General features: G+C 40.3%; 1 long non-coding RNA gene across 1 annotated transcript in view; it reads right to left on the reverse strand.

Moving 5' to 3' along the window:
* Positions 1 to 3,503, reverse strand: part of LOC115088515 — a 48,771-nt gene extending 45,268 nt beyond the window's left edge. The window contains exon 1 of the long non-coding RNA XR_003855797.1: positions 3,419 to 3,503. This is a non-coding gene — a long non-coding RNA (uncharacterized LOC115088515). The remainder of the gene's footprint in view (positions 1 to 3,418) is intronic.
* Positions 3,504 to 17,521: the final 14,018 nt, after the last annotated feature.

Raw genomic sequence — 17,521 nt, forward strand, 5'->3', positions numbered from 1 at the left:
TTTTGAATGAAGATCTTTTGGCTAAAATAGCTTCTTTCACCTCACCTTTTAACCATGCCGGTGATCATTTTGCCTTCCTTCCACCTTTCTTAATGTGTGGAATACATCTGGTCTGTGCTTCTAGGATGGTATTTTTTAACAATGACCATGCCTCTTGCACACTTTTTACCTTTGTAGCTGCTCCTTTCAGTTTTTTTTTCTATTTTTCTCATTTTATCAGTTTCCCTTTTGAAAGTTTAGCATGAGAGTCGTGGATTTGCTTACTGTCCCCCTTCCAGTCATTAATTCAAAGTTGATCATATTATGATCACTATTGCCAAGCGGCCCTACCACCATTACCTCTCTCACCAAATCCTGTGCTCTACTGAGAATTAGATCTAAAAACTTTCTCTCTCTCATCGGTTCCTGAACCAATTGCTCCATAAAACTGTCATTTATCCCATCCAGGAACTTTATCTCTCTAGCATGTCCCAATAATACATTTACCCAGTCAATATTGGGGTAATTGAAATCTCCCATTATTACCACACTACCAATTTGCTTAGCTTCCCTAATTTCTCTTAGCATTTCACTAACTATAATGAAATATGTGACTCCTTTTGCTAGCACTGAATCTAATCAGAAAATCTAGTTCTTAACTTTTCTCAAAGGAAATATATTTTCATGAATTGAATCAGTTTAGGGCTTGCTTTCTTCTTCTGGAAACTGACATTCTCAAGAATATGCAAGATATGAACAACATAGGGATGGATGTGCATTCATTTAAAACAAATGGGTATCCCAAAATGAATTTGGTCCAATTTGTTTCTTTTGACGGCCCTCAAAATGAATAGAAAGAAACCCCAAATTTAAAAAAAATCCTATTCATTTCATTCATTTTGAAATTAATGATTTCTATGTGCCATTAAAGTCAATGGCCTGATAGAAATCAATGGGAGAGCAAAAGGCATAAGGTTAGGAACTGATAAAGTATAGAGCAGCCAACCAGTAGACAAGCATAGGACATACATGTAGTCAAGGAGACAGAGACAACATATTGCAGTAAAGCATTTTTCCAATCTAACCAATTGCTGCACATTCGCTCCAGTGGCACTGATCTTGAAGACTGAGCATGTCTGAGAATTGGTGTGTATTCCTTCTGAAGGTATTATATGTGGGGGATGCTTTTTGTACTCTGAGTTCCTAGTAAACTTATCTCAAAAAACTTTTGGCTGCTGACCATTTTAGTCTGTCATTGTGGTAGTCAGTAGAGAAAGTCAGTCAGACACTGTTCCAGAAGCTCTGGGTCAGTCTTTGTTTTGGCTGCTACTGATTTTGTCTCTGCCTGGGTAGTATGAGTAGTGGGTACTAGGTAATCACTAAGCACACTGCAGAGACTGAAGTATATCAGGCTGTGCTATAGAGTATTTCACTAAGCACAGCAGTACCAAAACTAATGCACACAGTGTGATACTCAGTGCAGTGTTGTTTGGTTCCCCACATACACACATTGGTATGGCATAGTCAATGGGAATACAGTCCATTATGGTATCACTGAGAAACATAAAATCATTTTAATATCCAAACCCCCAGTGACAAAATGCCTCATATAAAAGCAGTATACAAATCATACAAAGTTTATTGCAAACCCTACCCATATATACCTACATAGACATTAAAACTAAGCTAGCACACTCACACATTCACATCCACAAATTAAAAAATATGTATTTTTTTGAGATACAAAAACAGTACAAATATGCATTGCATTGTTATTACATATAGATTTTACAAATGCCCATAATATATCATATTTAATCAATTGCCTATATTATATATTGCCAACATTAAATAGAGTCATTTGTTCAATATGTCCTGTGTCCTGTGTCCTGTGTCCTGTGTCCTGTGTCCTGTGGACACAGGACATATTGAACAAATGACTCTATTTAATGTTGGCAATATATAATATAGGCAATTGATTAAATATGATATATTATGGGCATTTGTAAAATCTATATGTAATAACAATGCAATGCATATTTGTACTGTTTTTGTATCTCAAAAAAATACATATTTTTTAATTTGTGGATGTGAATGTGTGAGTGTGCTAGCTTAGTTTTAATGTCTATGTAGGTATATATGGGTAGGGTTTGCAATAAACTTTGTATGATTTGTATACAGATTTTGGCTCTCTACAGTTTGTGTATTTCATGACAAGATTATAGAGAGTTGTATTTATATACCCTTTGTGTAAATTTATCATATAAAAGCAGAGCATGTAAAGGAAATGCTGGCTCATATCTAGCTGCCATACCCCTAGTATCTTTAGTGTTATCAATTCACCATTGAGGGTCATCCATATAAGGCTTATCTCAGTTGGAGCATTTTTTTTTCTATGGTGAATTGATATCACTACAGATTAGTTTTTTATATTCATCTTTGGGTTCTGCTTACTTAAAATACTGATACACCTATTATCAGCATAGACAACTTGTTGCCTGATGTCTAGCTGCCATATCCCTAGTGCCAGCATAGGGGGATTTCTGCCTTATGTTTAGCTGTCATAACCCTAGTACCAATACTAGATCAAAAAAAACTTAAACGTGAAAAAAGTAATAATGCATATAATACAAAATTCTACTCCTATTGAATGATACCAGCATTCCTATAGTGCAAGGAAGATGTTTATAGTATGTGGCCCTCATAAAATAGCACAGGACTGCATAAAACTGATCTTTTGGCTCATGTCCTTAATTTATGCTGTGGAGTCATTGGCCACTGAGTGCTATTCACTTATTACTTTTTTGAAATTTTTTTTCTTGCAATTAAAACAATATATATATTTCAAGAGTCACAACTGGACCTAAGTTTCACTAACAAGAAGTCTACTGTTGATCCAGTTCTTTGTGAAAAAAGAAAAACAATTTAATCTGCAATGCCCAAAAGAATCTATACAGAAGTATTCTACTTTCAAACGATTCTTCAAGGAGCAGAACGCCACAATTTATTTACTTCAAAGGATTTAGTTTTGGTATTTCCATTCTGTTTGCAGTTGCTTGTTTCTTTGTTGTACTGGTATTTGTTTTTCCCAGAAAAAATAAGTAACACATTTAGAAAAAAGATTCTCCTCGCCTCCATCAATTTTACAATTCTTTCTTTTGTTCTAACCCCTCTGCAATAATCCTAGCCTGTTTCTTCCACCCTATTTGTTTGTTGATTAAATTGGGGTGGTTTATCTATAAGTAACTTCAGTCTTAAGGAAGAAATACAGACAGAACAGGAAACATGGAGGAGAGAATCCATTTACATGTTCTGAGTGGTTTAAATGTATCAGTCAGGAAGACACAACACATGTCACACCTCTAGTTCCACCATAGAGGACTTGCTGCCTGATGCCTACTTATACCTCTAATAGCACCATTGCTACTGCTCTACTTACCTGCTATGCCATTGCCTAATTATGTTCATGGGAGTTTTTTAGTTTCCTGTTTGTTTCTTGATTGTACTTGGAGTGTTTGTTTTTCCCTAGAAAAAAAGTAAAACATTGTTTAAATCTTTCTCCTTCTTTTCCACCAATTTTGTGGTTACTATTTTGTTCTAATCTCTCTACAATGATCTCAGCCTGGTTTTCCCACCCTGTTTGCTTGTTGATTTCTCTGGTGTTTTGTTCTCAAAACAAAAATTGTGAAAAGAGAGAAAAGAAACAAATTCCTCTCCTACTATGAACTTTCTGCCTCATATCCTCCTGCCCAACTAACATACTGCCATATGGGACTTGCTGCCACATGCCAATCTGCCATAATTTTGTTGGTGCACCCTTTTGGAGCCTTGGGATGTTCTTTATACCCATACTTGCTTTCTTCTCGATTTATTATACCAGGGTGTTTTGTCCCAGAAATAAAAGTTGAAAATAACAAAAAAAGACACAGGTTTCACTACCATGACATGGTACCTCTTCAACCCCTTTCTCCCAGAAATAAAAGTTGAAAATAACAAAAAAAGACACAGGTTTCACTACCATGACATGGCACCTCTTCAACCCTTTTCTCCAATCTATCAACAATCTCAGCCTGGTTCTCCTACCCTATTTCATGGTTGATTTTACTGGGCTGAGAGAAAAAATGTTCAAGAAAAACAATTTACTGAATATCATAACAGCTAGAGTAGTAAAAGAACTCATACAAAGCCAGAAAATAAGAAATGGAACAGCCAGATTCTGCTGAAAAATATGGGGAAACGTTCCTTAAAAAAATATCCAAACAACTTCACAACTTAAAATAAAAGCTAACCTCACTCATTTGTGAATCTAATTTTCATGTTCTGAATGTGATATCAGTTTCATTTGAAAAGCCCATTTTTAAAAAACTCAAAATTCCACCTTGGAACAAGGCACCTTGGGGGTCTTTGTGCCACCCAGTCTTGTTTCCCTGCCCAGACCTTACATCTTGGATTTCTCTTTGCCACTGTGCCTTGCTGTTGTATATCAGACCTTACACCTTGAGTTGTTCTTGCCTGTCTAAGAGGCTGCTCTTCACCTCTCATGATCTTTGGTGTCTTGAAGACACTCTTTGTGTTACTTGGCCTTTTTAGCAGTGGCTGCATTGGGGAGTTTTCTGTAATTGTTTCTGCTTTGTTCCCCCCTCCACAATGCTTTAGGATGCTAAGAACACTTTTGGTGCTAATTTGCCACTTGAGATGCCATCAAGAGTTCTTGTCACTGTTCCTGGTGCCCTCCTTTGGAGCTTTGCAGTGTTATTCCTACTTTTACTGCTTTTCTGCTCCTCTCATAGTGATTTGGAGAACTTCTGCCAATGCTGGTTCCACCTTGCCCCTTTATAGAGCTATAGGCTATTCATGCCCCTTTTGGTGCAACTTTTCACAGTCTTTCTAGGTACTTTGGAATTCTTTACCCATTCTGATGATTCCTTCCCATGAATTATAATGTGATTAAAAAAACCCAATTCTGAAGCTCAATATAGGCTGTAACAGTTTCTCCATTTACTTTAATGGCAAATGCATCAAAGGAAAATTTAGTTTTTCATTTTGAAACTAAAGAAATGAATTGGGGTCCCCACAAGATGAATTTTGAAATGAAACAAAAGGTTTCCCCTTGCACTTCCCTAGAAGAATGCTTCATTCAAGCACAACTACTATACAAATAATACAATAATCTATGATATGGGTCATGGTAGTACTATATAGTTACATTTAAATAAGAGCATAGCTTGGAATTTTTTTTTTCTTTTTGATCAAACAGATCACTTAATTGGTAAGGCTTTCTTTGCCTGATATAAAATAGCACAGCTCCTGCAAAGGGTCACACAGTATTTTCGAAAATGCATCACTGTTAATGGATAATGTCCACTAATTTGTGAAGAAAATTAGATAAAAAGACTGCTAATGTTCAGGCATTAGAAGCATCTCTAGAAGCTGCCTATAAAATTTCCCTCCTTAACTTGACCTCTTCAGTTTGCATTCTGTAAATGCTGTTTCTGGTGTGATATCAGTCAGTAAATTTTTCACTTCAGGCTTTGGCAGGAATCCAGATGGTTTTAAAGTCACTTGCTCAGGCAAAAGAAGGATGGTACAGCTGGGATAAAATTATCCTGTAGGACATTGTAGCAATTAGATAGATGAATGGCCATGGCTTTTAATTAGAACACTAGATACACATTCCATATCATTATTCTAAGACAAGAAGCTAATACAGCTAGAAAAAGCAGTGTAACATTTCTAAGTAGTAACCTGAGGAACCACAAACCCTACCTCTCACTAGCATCTTGGAACAATTTTCAAAACCATTTATCTGGGTAAATACTTATTTACATGTGGCTTGCCTGAAAATTATTCTCCTTTGCCCAGCTAAAAGTGTGCATAGGCTTTAATAGTACATTTATCTGGGTTAAAAAGAAACATTTCAGGGACTTATTTATATCAGGGGATTAAAACAGCTGCGTATACGTTTTCCACTAGCTGGCTGCTCCTGCAAATGTCAGGTGCAAAGTACATGGGAGTTTTTAGAATGCATACTTTGTGGCTACTAATTTTCAAGGAAAATGGCATGCAATGTTTTCATTTGAAAATAGACTGCAAAGTACATGAGCTAAAACTGCCCATCTACATTGTAAACAATGAGGGTGGCTTTCAAACTGGCGTGCGTGCACACATTTGTTTCTATACATCAGCCCGCGTCCAGATACATAGCCATTTTATAACATACACATTCATATGCGCACATGTTATAAAATTGTCTGGCCACACGCCCATGTACGTGCAAATCGTGCTTCTACTGTGTAAATCAGGGGATTTTAAAAGAGGTGCATGCTGATGCCATTCACAGTTTTACCAGTTCATCCCCAACTCACCCAGTTAAGAGATAGGTCCTCCAAAACCCCTGGATTGATAGCCTTCACTCCCCCTAGTTAGTCCCATCCCTTAAAACCCTGTAGATCTGCCTATTTTTTTTTTAAATTTTAACTTACACGGCATCCATAGCAGAAGTAAAGTTATGCAGCAGGGGGCTCAGCAAGCAGTGGGTGATGTCAATATTTATGCGTGCATTTTAAGTTCACACCTCACTCTTTTCTGTAAGCTTTCGAGATGTGCATGCTGTGGGAGATATGCACATCTGCTCAGTGTGTGTAAGCCCAACTTCTTGCATCTCCTAATTAATGTGCATGTCATGCTTTTAAAATGCACCTCAATGAGTGTTATTCAAAATTGCTTCTTTAATATCAAGTAGAAATAATGCATTTGAAATGTATGATAAAATCTTCTGTAACTCCATCCTGGGCTATTCTTTTGGATAAACAGTCCATATTCAATGCAGGGGCTGAAACCCTGACTCTCCCTGCTCTCTGGTGTGGATTTTCTGTTGCAGGGAAGGAATAATCTTCTGGACTCATAGTATTGCCTGTGTCTCTCATTTTAATATGAATAGTCAAGACTCCTTATTAGTTCCAACATAATACTTTACTGAATCACTTCAACACACTGTACATTTCTTTTGTTTAGCATCTATGATACAAAACTGATTTCCAAAAAAATCTGTGTTCCCTAGGATCTCTAAGTGGAGTCCATTCCATTCTCTCCTGGATTTTAAGGTTGCTCCTAGGGTAGCTGACAAGATTCCTCCCTTACATAAAGGTTTCCCCTTGTTGATATTTGAGATCTACTGCTTGATCTTGAATCTATCTCCACTCCTCCCTTCCTTTACGTACCATGTGGGTACCTTCTCTTCTGGTTTTCTTCTCCTCTCATTATGGCATCGGATTGGGATTTACTCCTCCAAACAATTTCTGCTATGTTGGAACTGAGTCTTCCAGGCCGAGTCAGACAAGAGTGGGCTGAACAGGTCCCCAAAAACATAAGACAACCTCTAGCCACTAAAATTGAAACTCCTCACCCGCAAAAATACTCCTAGACCCTGTCCCTCAGTAGACTAGTAGGTGCTATGAACAAATGGTACATTCCTCTGGCCTACTCTGTGTAGCATACAGGGACATATTCCTTAGTAAAGTTCCCAATGGATATTAGGGATGTGCATTTATTTGCAACAAATGAGATCATCTTTTCTTATATCCTTACTGTTTGTGGTGAATCCAGGCTCCTCCTTTCTCCATTTCTGGTAGCATGGTCATGTTCTTGCATTCTGCAATGTATCTCTGCATTGTATTCATGAGGATGCATGAAGCCAGGGAGACAGGGAGTCTACTGGGAAGTAATTTTCATGGGAAGCAGCTACTTGTCTGTGTTTAAGTGGGTGATTGTGGAGCTTTCCTCGGGCCAATGCTTCAGCTCCAGCCCTCTTCCGGTGAAAAACTATTGGCCTGACTCTTCTCCCGAATGCAGAAGAGAGTCTTGAGACATCTGGGGTCCCAGCAAAGTTCTGCCGCAAGAGTTTTGAACTCTATGGCAAATTCAGCCAAAGATCTGCTGCCTTGCTTCAAATCTACTAAAGCAGAACCGGCAACAGTAGTTCGAGCAGGGTCATCAAAAATGGATTTAAACAAGTCCATAAATCCTTCTATGCCCTGCAAAATAGAGTCCTTGTGTTCCCACAAGGTGGATACCCAAGACAGAGCCCTACCATCCAGGTATGAAAGGATGTAGGTAGTCTTGGAGAGAGCTGTAGGAAATAGAGACGGCTGTAAGGCAAAGTGCATGCAGCACTGGTTCAAAAAGACCCAGGTCTTCTGGATTTCTCCAGAAAAGCGGATTGGAGCCACCAGTGGTACAGCAGTCTTCAAAGTTACCTCCAGTGACTGACCTTCTTGGTTGGAGGTTGTGCCTTGAACCTTCTGTGTGTGTAGTTGATGAAACGCTGAAGTAAGTTCTCCAAAGCATCTTGCTGCTCCACAATGCGTTGGGCCAGGCCCGGTATGGCCTGCAAAGCACTGAGTTGTGCCGGATCCATGGAGTTAGCCATCTGTTATTATTTAGGAGAGTTGTGGGTGGATCGTTGGGCCGGTGGCAGATGACATCTCACTTGAGCTGGATCTCTGACATCAGGTGCTTTGAAAGAACTGGGCACCGGGTCCCAGGTATCTCACTGGGACTGGAACTCTGGCATTGGGCACATCACTTGAACTAGGCCTCTGGAACAGAGTATCTTGATAGCTTGACCTCTTGCTTAGGGGGTTTGATGGCAGAACCAGTGGCGCAGGGTCAGCAAAACTTGGTTATGATGGTGGGACATCATGGATGGCTTTAAACTGGAATAGGAAAATAAAGACAGAATGCAAGATGGCCGACGGCTACTAATGCGGCTGAGAGTCTCGTTCAGGTGCCGGGTTAAACATGCCGCACTCTGGCAGAAAACATCGAGCCAGAGAGCATGCTATCTTACCTGTTTCTGCTTTATCTAACATATTGGGCCCGATTGGACTCCCATGTGCTAAGAGGATCACAAAATCCGGGAGTAGGCTCACTGGAGGAAAGCCAGGAGGCAGAAGAACCCGACTCCCTCCCTGAACTGATGACATCATTTTCCCCGGAGCAACAGTCAGTTCCAGCTAACCCCGTGGTGAACAGAGCAATGTGGAAAGAGGAAGCAGCTCCTTTGGTGGAAGGGAAGGAGGTAGCTTCATTCGGGCAGTGGTGGCTGACCCTGCTTTGATTTTGGAGTCGGAAGGAGTCCCGCGGGACGCTAAGGACAAAGCAGGCTTACCCGTTCAGTGGCAGTTGGAGGAAGAGCCCAAACAATTCATATTGCCTGAGTTGGTAAGGCCTAATGTTATTACTCTTGAATCCATTTGGGAGGCGATACAGTCCTTGAACAATAATATATATAAGTAATTGAACCCTTTCTGTCTGGAAATGCATGGCTTTGAAAAATGTTTCGATGTAATTGAGAAGGATGTGTCTCTAAATAAAAGTTCTTTGGAGGAAGTTAATACAGAAGTTAGAAGTATGGCAGCAACTCACCAATTAATGACTAAAGAAAATCAGATGATTCATAACAGAATGGAACAAATGGAAAAGAAGATCAGGGGGAAAAACCTACACATTATAAATTTTCCTAAGGATCCAACAATGTCACCTAAGGACATGTGGAAAAGATACCTATTAGAAGTATTAAAACTCCCAGAGCAGACTCTACACCTGGCTTCGAGAGTATACTATATACCACCATTCAAGAAGACTTCTTCGGATCAAGATGGATTCCAAATTATAACACCTATGGATATTCCACAACTGGATATTTTGAATCTGTTAGAGTCTACCCAAAAAGACTTAATATCACCAGCAACATTAATTGTATCTTTTTTGCTCGAATCTGACCGTGACTGGGTTCTGAGATCTTTCTTTCAACATCGTGGAGAGCTTTTCTTGGATCTTAAAGTCAGCATATTTCCTTATTTAGTAAAATATACTCAAAAGAAAAGGAAGCAATTTCTTTTATCAAGTCCTAGAGCCTTGGAAATAGATGCTTTCTTTCTCTTAAAATATCCATGTAAGTGCATTCTTAAATACATTCTTAAATATCATAAAGTATCTTATATTTTTTTCCTGCCCACACAATTAGCGGCTTTTCTTGCTGAAAGATTTCATCTGATCCTAATAGGGCTTCTTCTTCTCCAATTACCTATGAAGGGAATAGATAGCTTGCTCTGATTCCTGTAGCAAAAATATATTGGTCACTGGTAGCCTAGAGTTGCCTACAAAGATTTTCTTGGGGTTGTTAATTGGATCCCCTTATTGAGGACTTAGGCTGAAGAGAGGAATTTGAAATGTATTTGTTTGACTTGAATAGCTAAAACTTACTTTTTCTTTTTTTTTCTTTTTAATTTGTATGTTTTTGAAGATAAATATATCAGGCTCTTCTGTATTCAATTCAAGTGTTTATCTTGAAAAATAATGTAAAAATCTTCAAAATTAAAAAAAAAAACTGGAATAGTCCCCTGCCTAGCTAGCCCCTTCCCCTGCAGGTTCAACCCTTGAGTTTTGGGGCCAGTAGGCTTAACAAGACAGGCTGGATAAGGTCAGACAGGCTGGATGTTGTAAGCAGAGATAGAGTGGGAGCAGAGATCTTGGTATTAATACAGGGAAGAAGCTAAGGACTGGATAGGAACAGGCAAGGAGCTGAGGAGTGGACACTGAGACAGGGAAGGAGCTGAGGACTGGACACTGGGAAGGGGGGTGACAGAATACTGAAAAAGGGCTAGACTGGATAGACACACAGGCTAGGATAGTGAGCAGGGACTGGGCTGGGCAGGTCATGAGAAGAATGGACAAGGATGGGTAGGACTTAGAAAAGGCAGACAAGGGCAACACAGAACAGAGAACACTGAAGCCAAAAGGCAGCAACACAGAAGGCCCAGAGGCCACCGAGCAAGGAAAGACTTGAGTAAGCCACAGAGCAAGTCCTAAGGAGACAAGGCAAGTTAAGGCCTGAGTAGGCCAGAAGGCAAGGAGCAAGATACAAAAAGGCCCAGAGGCCACAAGGTATAGAACAAGGCAAGAGCGGCTAGGTCAAAGAGCAAAGGGTGATTCCATGAAATCATATCTAGGTTCTGGCAAGGCAGGGTTAAATGGGGATGGAGCTTGGGTGTGGTGTGTCAGCAGCAAGGGAGATCTTGGCAATGCTGGAGATGAAGCTCACTTAAGACCCCTGGTGGAGAAGAGGTTGCACCACAAGCTGAGTCAGGTGGCCAAGGAGGAGGTGGCTTGGATAGCTCAGAAAAGAGCTCACTGGAGGCCTCTGCTGGTGGGGAGGTGTCACAGTAAACTGGATCACACACAGCATGGTGAGGCTGCACAGCAGGCGAAACCTTATCATCAATATGACTGTTCTGGTAATTTGTTACGTATGTTTTATTAAGAAAGCTTTTTCCATATTCTGTAATTGAACACACTCCTGCCTTTGTTAATTGTTTGGTGTTGCATTAGTTCTCTCTTCCTACTAAAACCTTTATCACTTTTTAAACATGTAAAAAGTCTCTCCTGTGCATATTTTCCCTTGTGCCTGTATGTCTTTCTTCTGACGAAGGGTTTTTGGGGACAACAGCCCCCACTATAACCAAGAAGGAAGTAGGGTGGGAAAAATAGGCTGGTATCCTAGAGATAAACTTCAAATTTGAAAGGTAAAGAACCATAAAAAGAGATTGGTTTATAATGGGGACAAAGAAAATCAGCACTGATGCTGCTCCCACTCACTATTCATATCTTTGAGTGATTCCTCCTATCTCTGACTTTCTTAGCGGTTCTTTTCAAATTCCCTTCCATTATGGTACTTGCTGACTCTTAGTCTTGCCATATGAGTCCAATACTTTGCCCACTTATTGCTCTATTCATAGACCCTTGGGCTATGTTCATGCCACTTCTGGTACCACTTTGTTCCTCTTGGTGCCTTGGGCTTCTGATGCTAATCTTCTTTCCACCTCAGCCCCTTGATGCCATTCTTCTTGCTGCATTGCACTAAACCTATCATTTGTGATTTTAATCAACAGTGCTTCTGCTGCTCCAAGCCTCTCTTGGGTGGTTCCACCTCTGCTTTAGCTGTCTTCAAGTTTCTTTTCAAATTCCCTTATAGTACTTGCCAATCCTTGATCTTGCCATGACAATCTGATGTTTTTGCACATGTCTTGCACCACTCATGGATGCTTGTGCTCTTCATGCCACTCTTAGTATTACCTTGCCCCTTGTTTGGTATCTTGGGCTATTGATGCTATTCTTCTTATCTGTGCCTCAGCTCATTGACATCATTCTTTTTGCTGTGTTGCTCTGCACTTACCATTTATGATTTTAATCACCAGTGCTGCTGCTGTTTGATGTCTCTTTTGATTTTGCCTCTGCTCTGGCTGTCTTTGAGGTTCTTTTCAAATTCCCTTTTGGAATTTGCTGATTATAGGTTTTGCTATGACAATCCAATGCTTTATACAGACCTTACAATGTTTTCTTTAACAGTTTCATGCCGTCTTGTACTATTTCTTCAAATTAGGGAGGTGAATCGGGCTTCGGACGATTGAAAATATCGGACGATATTTTCTAAATCTTCAGAAATCGGGGGCTCCCCCAAAACGATAGGAAAACCCCACGGTATTGATCGTGGGGGTTCTCTTATCATTTTGGGGGTGGGTGGGAAAAACAGCACACAAAAATAACCCCTAAACCCACCCCGACCCTTTAAAACTAATCCCTTAGCTTCCTCCACCCTCCCGACCCCCCAAAAAACTTTTTACAGGTACCTGGTGATCCAGTGGGGGTCCCTGGAGTGATCTCTCGCTCCCGGGCCGTCGGCTGCCACTAATCAAAATGGCGCCGATGGCCCTTTGCCCTTACCATGTGACAGGGTATCCGTGCCATTGGCCATTGGCTGGACCCTGTCACATGGTAGGAGCACTGAATGGCTGGCGCCATCTTGTGCTCCTACCATGTGACAGGGGCTGACCAATGGCATCACTCATGCTATTAGCCTGGATAAAATTGCTTGGCTCAAAATTACCCTCTTCTGCCCAGCTATTATAAATGTAAGTTAGGCCTTTATAGTGCATGTACTTTTAGCTAGGCTAAAACAAAAGTATTCTAATGGGCGTGTTTATGTTAGGGGAGTATAACAGCATGCATAGTGGACATTTTCAGAAGCCTCGGGTAAGTAAAACATTAATACTTGTAGATAAATGGGAAGAAATGCCAACATCTGGAATACTATGTACAGTATTAGAAATAAAGTCCCAGATCTGGAGCCAGTCATGGAAGTGGCTGGGTTGAATATAGCAGCATCCATGAAGATATGGTATATAGAGAATCATGACTGGGATGTGGTTATACTAGGCTATAGTCTATTCAGGAAGGATAAGGTAGGAAGAAAGGGGGTGGAGTAACACTATGAGGTCCATATTCATCTACCGTATAGCTCTGCTAGCTAGCCAGCTACACCTGACTGGCTAAGTAGTGCTGTATATTCAGCGGCATAGTCGCACCACTAAATATGTTTGGCTGTCTTAAAATTAATCAGTTATGTATAACTGAGTAACTTTAGGACAGCCCTTTGGCTTGATCAGAGTTGGCCAGATAAATTAGCCAGCTAATTCTGAATATCGAGTTAGCCGATAAATTATCTTGCCAACTCAACTCCTTCCCTATTCACCCATTTCCTGCCCCTGACCTTTCCATTAGCCAGATAAGCCACTATGAAGGTAGACCTCAAACAATTTTCAGAGGACTGTGAGAGGAGCTACCAAAACTAAAAGTAGATAAAGTAATGGGGACAGACTGGAAACATCTGCGGGTATTAAGGAAACTCAGAGAAGCTCTGCAGTCTGACTTTTTCAATCCTTTAGAGTTGGGAGTAGTTCCCAAGGATTGGAGACAGGCAGATGTATCTTTTCCACAAAAGTGGAAGTAAGAAGGAGGCTGGAACTACAGACTGGTTAATCTGACCTCAGCGGTGAATAAATTAATGGATTCTCTGCCAGAACAGAGTATAGTGTAGTTTCCTGCATTGAATGGTTTACAGGATCCAAGTCGGCATGATTTTTGCCACATGTAGGTCTTGTCAGATGAATCTAGTCAATTTCTTTGACTTGGTCACTCGATAGTAAGAAAAGGAAAGAGAGCTGGATATAGTGTACTTGGGTCTTTGACACAGTTCTACATAGGCAACTTATAAACAAACTGAGAACATTTAGTATGGGTCCTAAAATGATTGACTAGGTTAGAAATTGATTGAGTGGGAGGAAACATAGGGTAGTAGTAAGTAGATTTCAGTTCAAGGAAAGGGAAGTTTCAAGTGGTGTGTTGCAAGGATTGGTTTCTGATTCAGTTCTATTCAATATTTTCATAAACAATATTGTGGAACCGCTGTTGCATAAAGTTAGCCTTTTGCAGATTATACCAAAATCTAAAACAGGGTAGACACCCCGCAAACTATGAAGAATATGAGGAGGGATCTAGTAAAGGCCGAGAAATGGTCTAGAGTTTGTTAGCTAAGATTTAATATTAAAAAATTAAAGGCTAGGTTCAGGGGTTATTAAAACCCAAAGGAATGATATAGTATAGGAGGTGAAGTTCGAAGTACAAAACAAGAGAGAATCTGGGGGTAGTCATATATGGTGATATTAAGGAGCTAAATAAGTAAATATGTTGCTGAGAAAAGCCAGAAGGATGCTCAAGTGCATAGGAAGAGGAATATCCAACAGAAAAAAGGTGATATTTCTTTTGTAGAAGTCTTTGGTGAGAACTCATTGGAAGTACTGTGTAAAATTCTGGAGACCAGTGCATCCAAAAGGATATAAATAGAATGGAGCTGGTCCAGAAGGCAGCTGGTAAAATGAGCAATAGTGATGTGCATTTGTTTAAAACAAATCTGCAACAAATATGCACCTTTTGTTTCATTTGTAGGCCCCAATAAATGAACGAGCCCTTCACATAAATGAAACATATGTCATTATTTTCATTTGTTTATGTTTCCCATAGCAAATCATTGGCTGCATTGTAAGAATATAGCTTGCCTGTCTGAGGTTCAGGCTGGTCATATGGGAGTTTCCATAGCAACTAGTCCTAATGCTTATGACTCATGTGTGAGGTCAGAGAATAACCGAGGTGTGTTGTCAAGGGAACCAGAATGACAATTTAAGGGAACATATCAGAGTAAAGTATTTTTCTAAATCAGCGAATCACTACTCTGTGTATTCTTCTTACAGTGCATTTGAATCTTTCTTTCAAGAAAGAGACATTGCTTTTACAGTTCGGTGGGCTCTGTGTTGTTTCATAATTCACAGTGTTCTGAATCAACAGCATACTCTTGTTCAACATCAGAAACATTAAATTCCAATTCTTTTGGTTGCTGTGTTTATCTTTAGAGGTTTTTAATTTGTATTTAATTTAAAATATCACTATCACTGCCACTGACCAAGAGGAAGGCATATGTTTTCAAATCCCCTCTCCCCTTTTGTGGCAGAGGGCTGCAGTGATTTAAATTTAAGCTTGTTATAATGAACTAGCAGCAGTGCCAGCTAGTGCTAGCGTTATGCAAGCTAGCTGTGCCACAGTACCCAAGATACAGTGAGGCATTTTTTACTCTATCTGGGTCTGTGCACCAGAGTAATTGCATCTACAAAGAAGCAGGCAGAGCCACTCACTAGTCACAGGTACAGCCAGCAACTTTGTGGATTAATTTTGTTACTGCATACTAGTGATTGGATGTGCTATTCATGCCACACACATATTGGAGCATTTTGTTTCATTCTGAGCTTTGTGTGTATGTGTGCAACTGTACTTGCAGTGCACTAGTCTGAACAGAAAAATACTAAAGTAGTACTGTAGAGCATTCTCTATGTTTTTCAACTTTACGCACAATGATCACTTTAGACAGTGTCATACACACATCCACTTCATTGAAAATAATAAAGATAAAAACATATACTGTCCATCATTTAAATCCTAATAAGAAGGCTCTGCACATGATAAAATCCCATCATGTTAGGCAAAGGTACTAAAAGCTGTAGCAAGCCCACAGTTGATAATGGATTTTTTTTACAACACAACAGTGAGTCCCCAAACCAAAATAAAGAGGGAATTTTTTCAAATCTACAACATGAGAGGCACTTATGTTACGCCGTAAGAAATTGAGATTTGGGAAGAATATGCCAGCACCAGCTGTGTCTCAAACAGACCCTGTTGTGTAAGAGGAGAGGGAAAGGGCAGGCACTAATAGCAGCCACAGAGTACATCCACCAGTGCCTTTGGAAATAGATGTGCAGGTGGTAAAATCTAAAGCACCAGCAGTGCTTAGTGAATGCAGGCTGTAAAAACAGTTTTGTCATCTTCCTCCTCTGAATCAGAGAGAATATCCCTTGAAATGACATCCTGAAGCAGAAATGGGAGTGGTGTTAGCTGAAGACCTTATATTAGGAGAATTAGTAGTTTGTTAGCCTCCACTTCAGTGATGGAGAACACATAGGCAGGAACTAATGTTGGTGAGGGAGAGAAGCCACACTAACATTGCAGGAACAGAGGATGAGTGAATCCTCTGCCACAGTTTCTCAGGGTCCATCTGTCTCCACCGCTACTTCAGTGCCAGTATCATCCACCCCCAAAGATGCAGACAGAGGTAAGGGATCACAAAAGAAATCTGTGATCTGGAGCCATTTTACAAATGAGGAAGGACCCATGCTTTGCTCATTATAACTCTTGTGTGAAGGAGATCAGTCAAGGGAAGCAACTGGGCCATTTAAGTAACTCTGGGATGGAGCATCACATGAAGCATCACATGAAGAAGCATCAGGCCCTTCAATTTGCATAGTAGGAGATCATAGTAGCAGTACCACTTCTACAAGCCAGAGAACATTATTTGAAAAGTGGTGACCTGGATCATTGGCAAGATGATCACTTTAGATGATAAGCCAATGCAGGGAGTTGAGAATGTGGGATTTGGGCATTTGCTGCAGCTTTAGAGCCAAAGTATAAAGTGCCCTCCAGGATCACTTTCAGTAGAAAGGTCATCCCCAGTTTGTACAATCATTGCTGTGGTTGAATCCAGACACTGCTGGCGAAGGCACAAGGGAGCAGAGTGCATTTTACAAGCAACATCTGGACATCGGAGAAAGTTCTTTTTCACTCAACGCACAATTAAACTCTGGAATTTGTTGCCAGAGGATGTGGTTAGTGCAGTTAGTATAGCGGTGTTTAAAAAAAGATTGGATAAGTTCTTGGAGGAGAAGTCCATTACCTGCTATTAACGAAGTTGACTTAAAAAATAGCCACTGCTATTACTAGCAACGGTAACATGTAATAGACTTAGTTTTTGGGTACTTGCCAGGTTCTTATGGCCTGGATTGGCCACTGTTGGAAACAGGATGCTGGGCTTGGTCTGACCCTGTATGGCATGTTCTTATGTTCTTATCAACAAATGTTTCACACTCCTTCCTTTCTTTGACAGCACACTCTTGGGACCTGTCTGAGATAGGAGCAGATAGCAGCTCCACAGCTGACAGAGCAACAGGGCTCAGGTGGGCTTTGCTGCATACTCACCTGGCGGATGGTGCCCATACCTCTGCCAATATTTTAGGAGCCATTAGAGAAATGTTGGAAGGCTGGC

This window comes from Rhinatrema bivittatum, chromosome 3 (genome assembly GCF_901001135.1).
Source record: "Rhinatrema bivittatum chromosome 3, aRhiBiv1.1, whole genome shotgun sequence".
In the NCBI taxonomy this organism is placed as follows: domain Eukaryota; kingdom Metazoa; phylum Chordata; class Amphibia; order Gymnophiona; family Rhinatrematidae; genus Rhinatrema; species Rhinatrema bivittatum.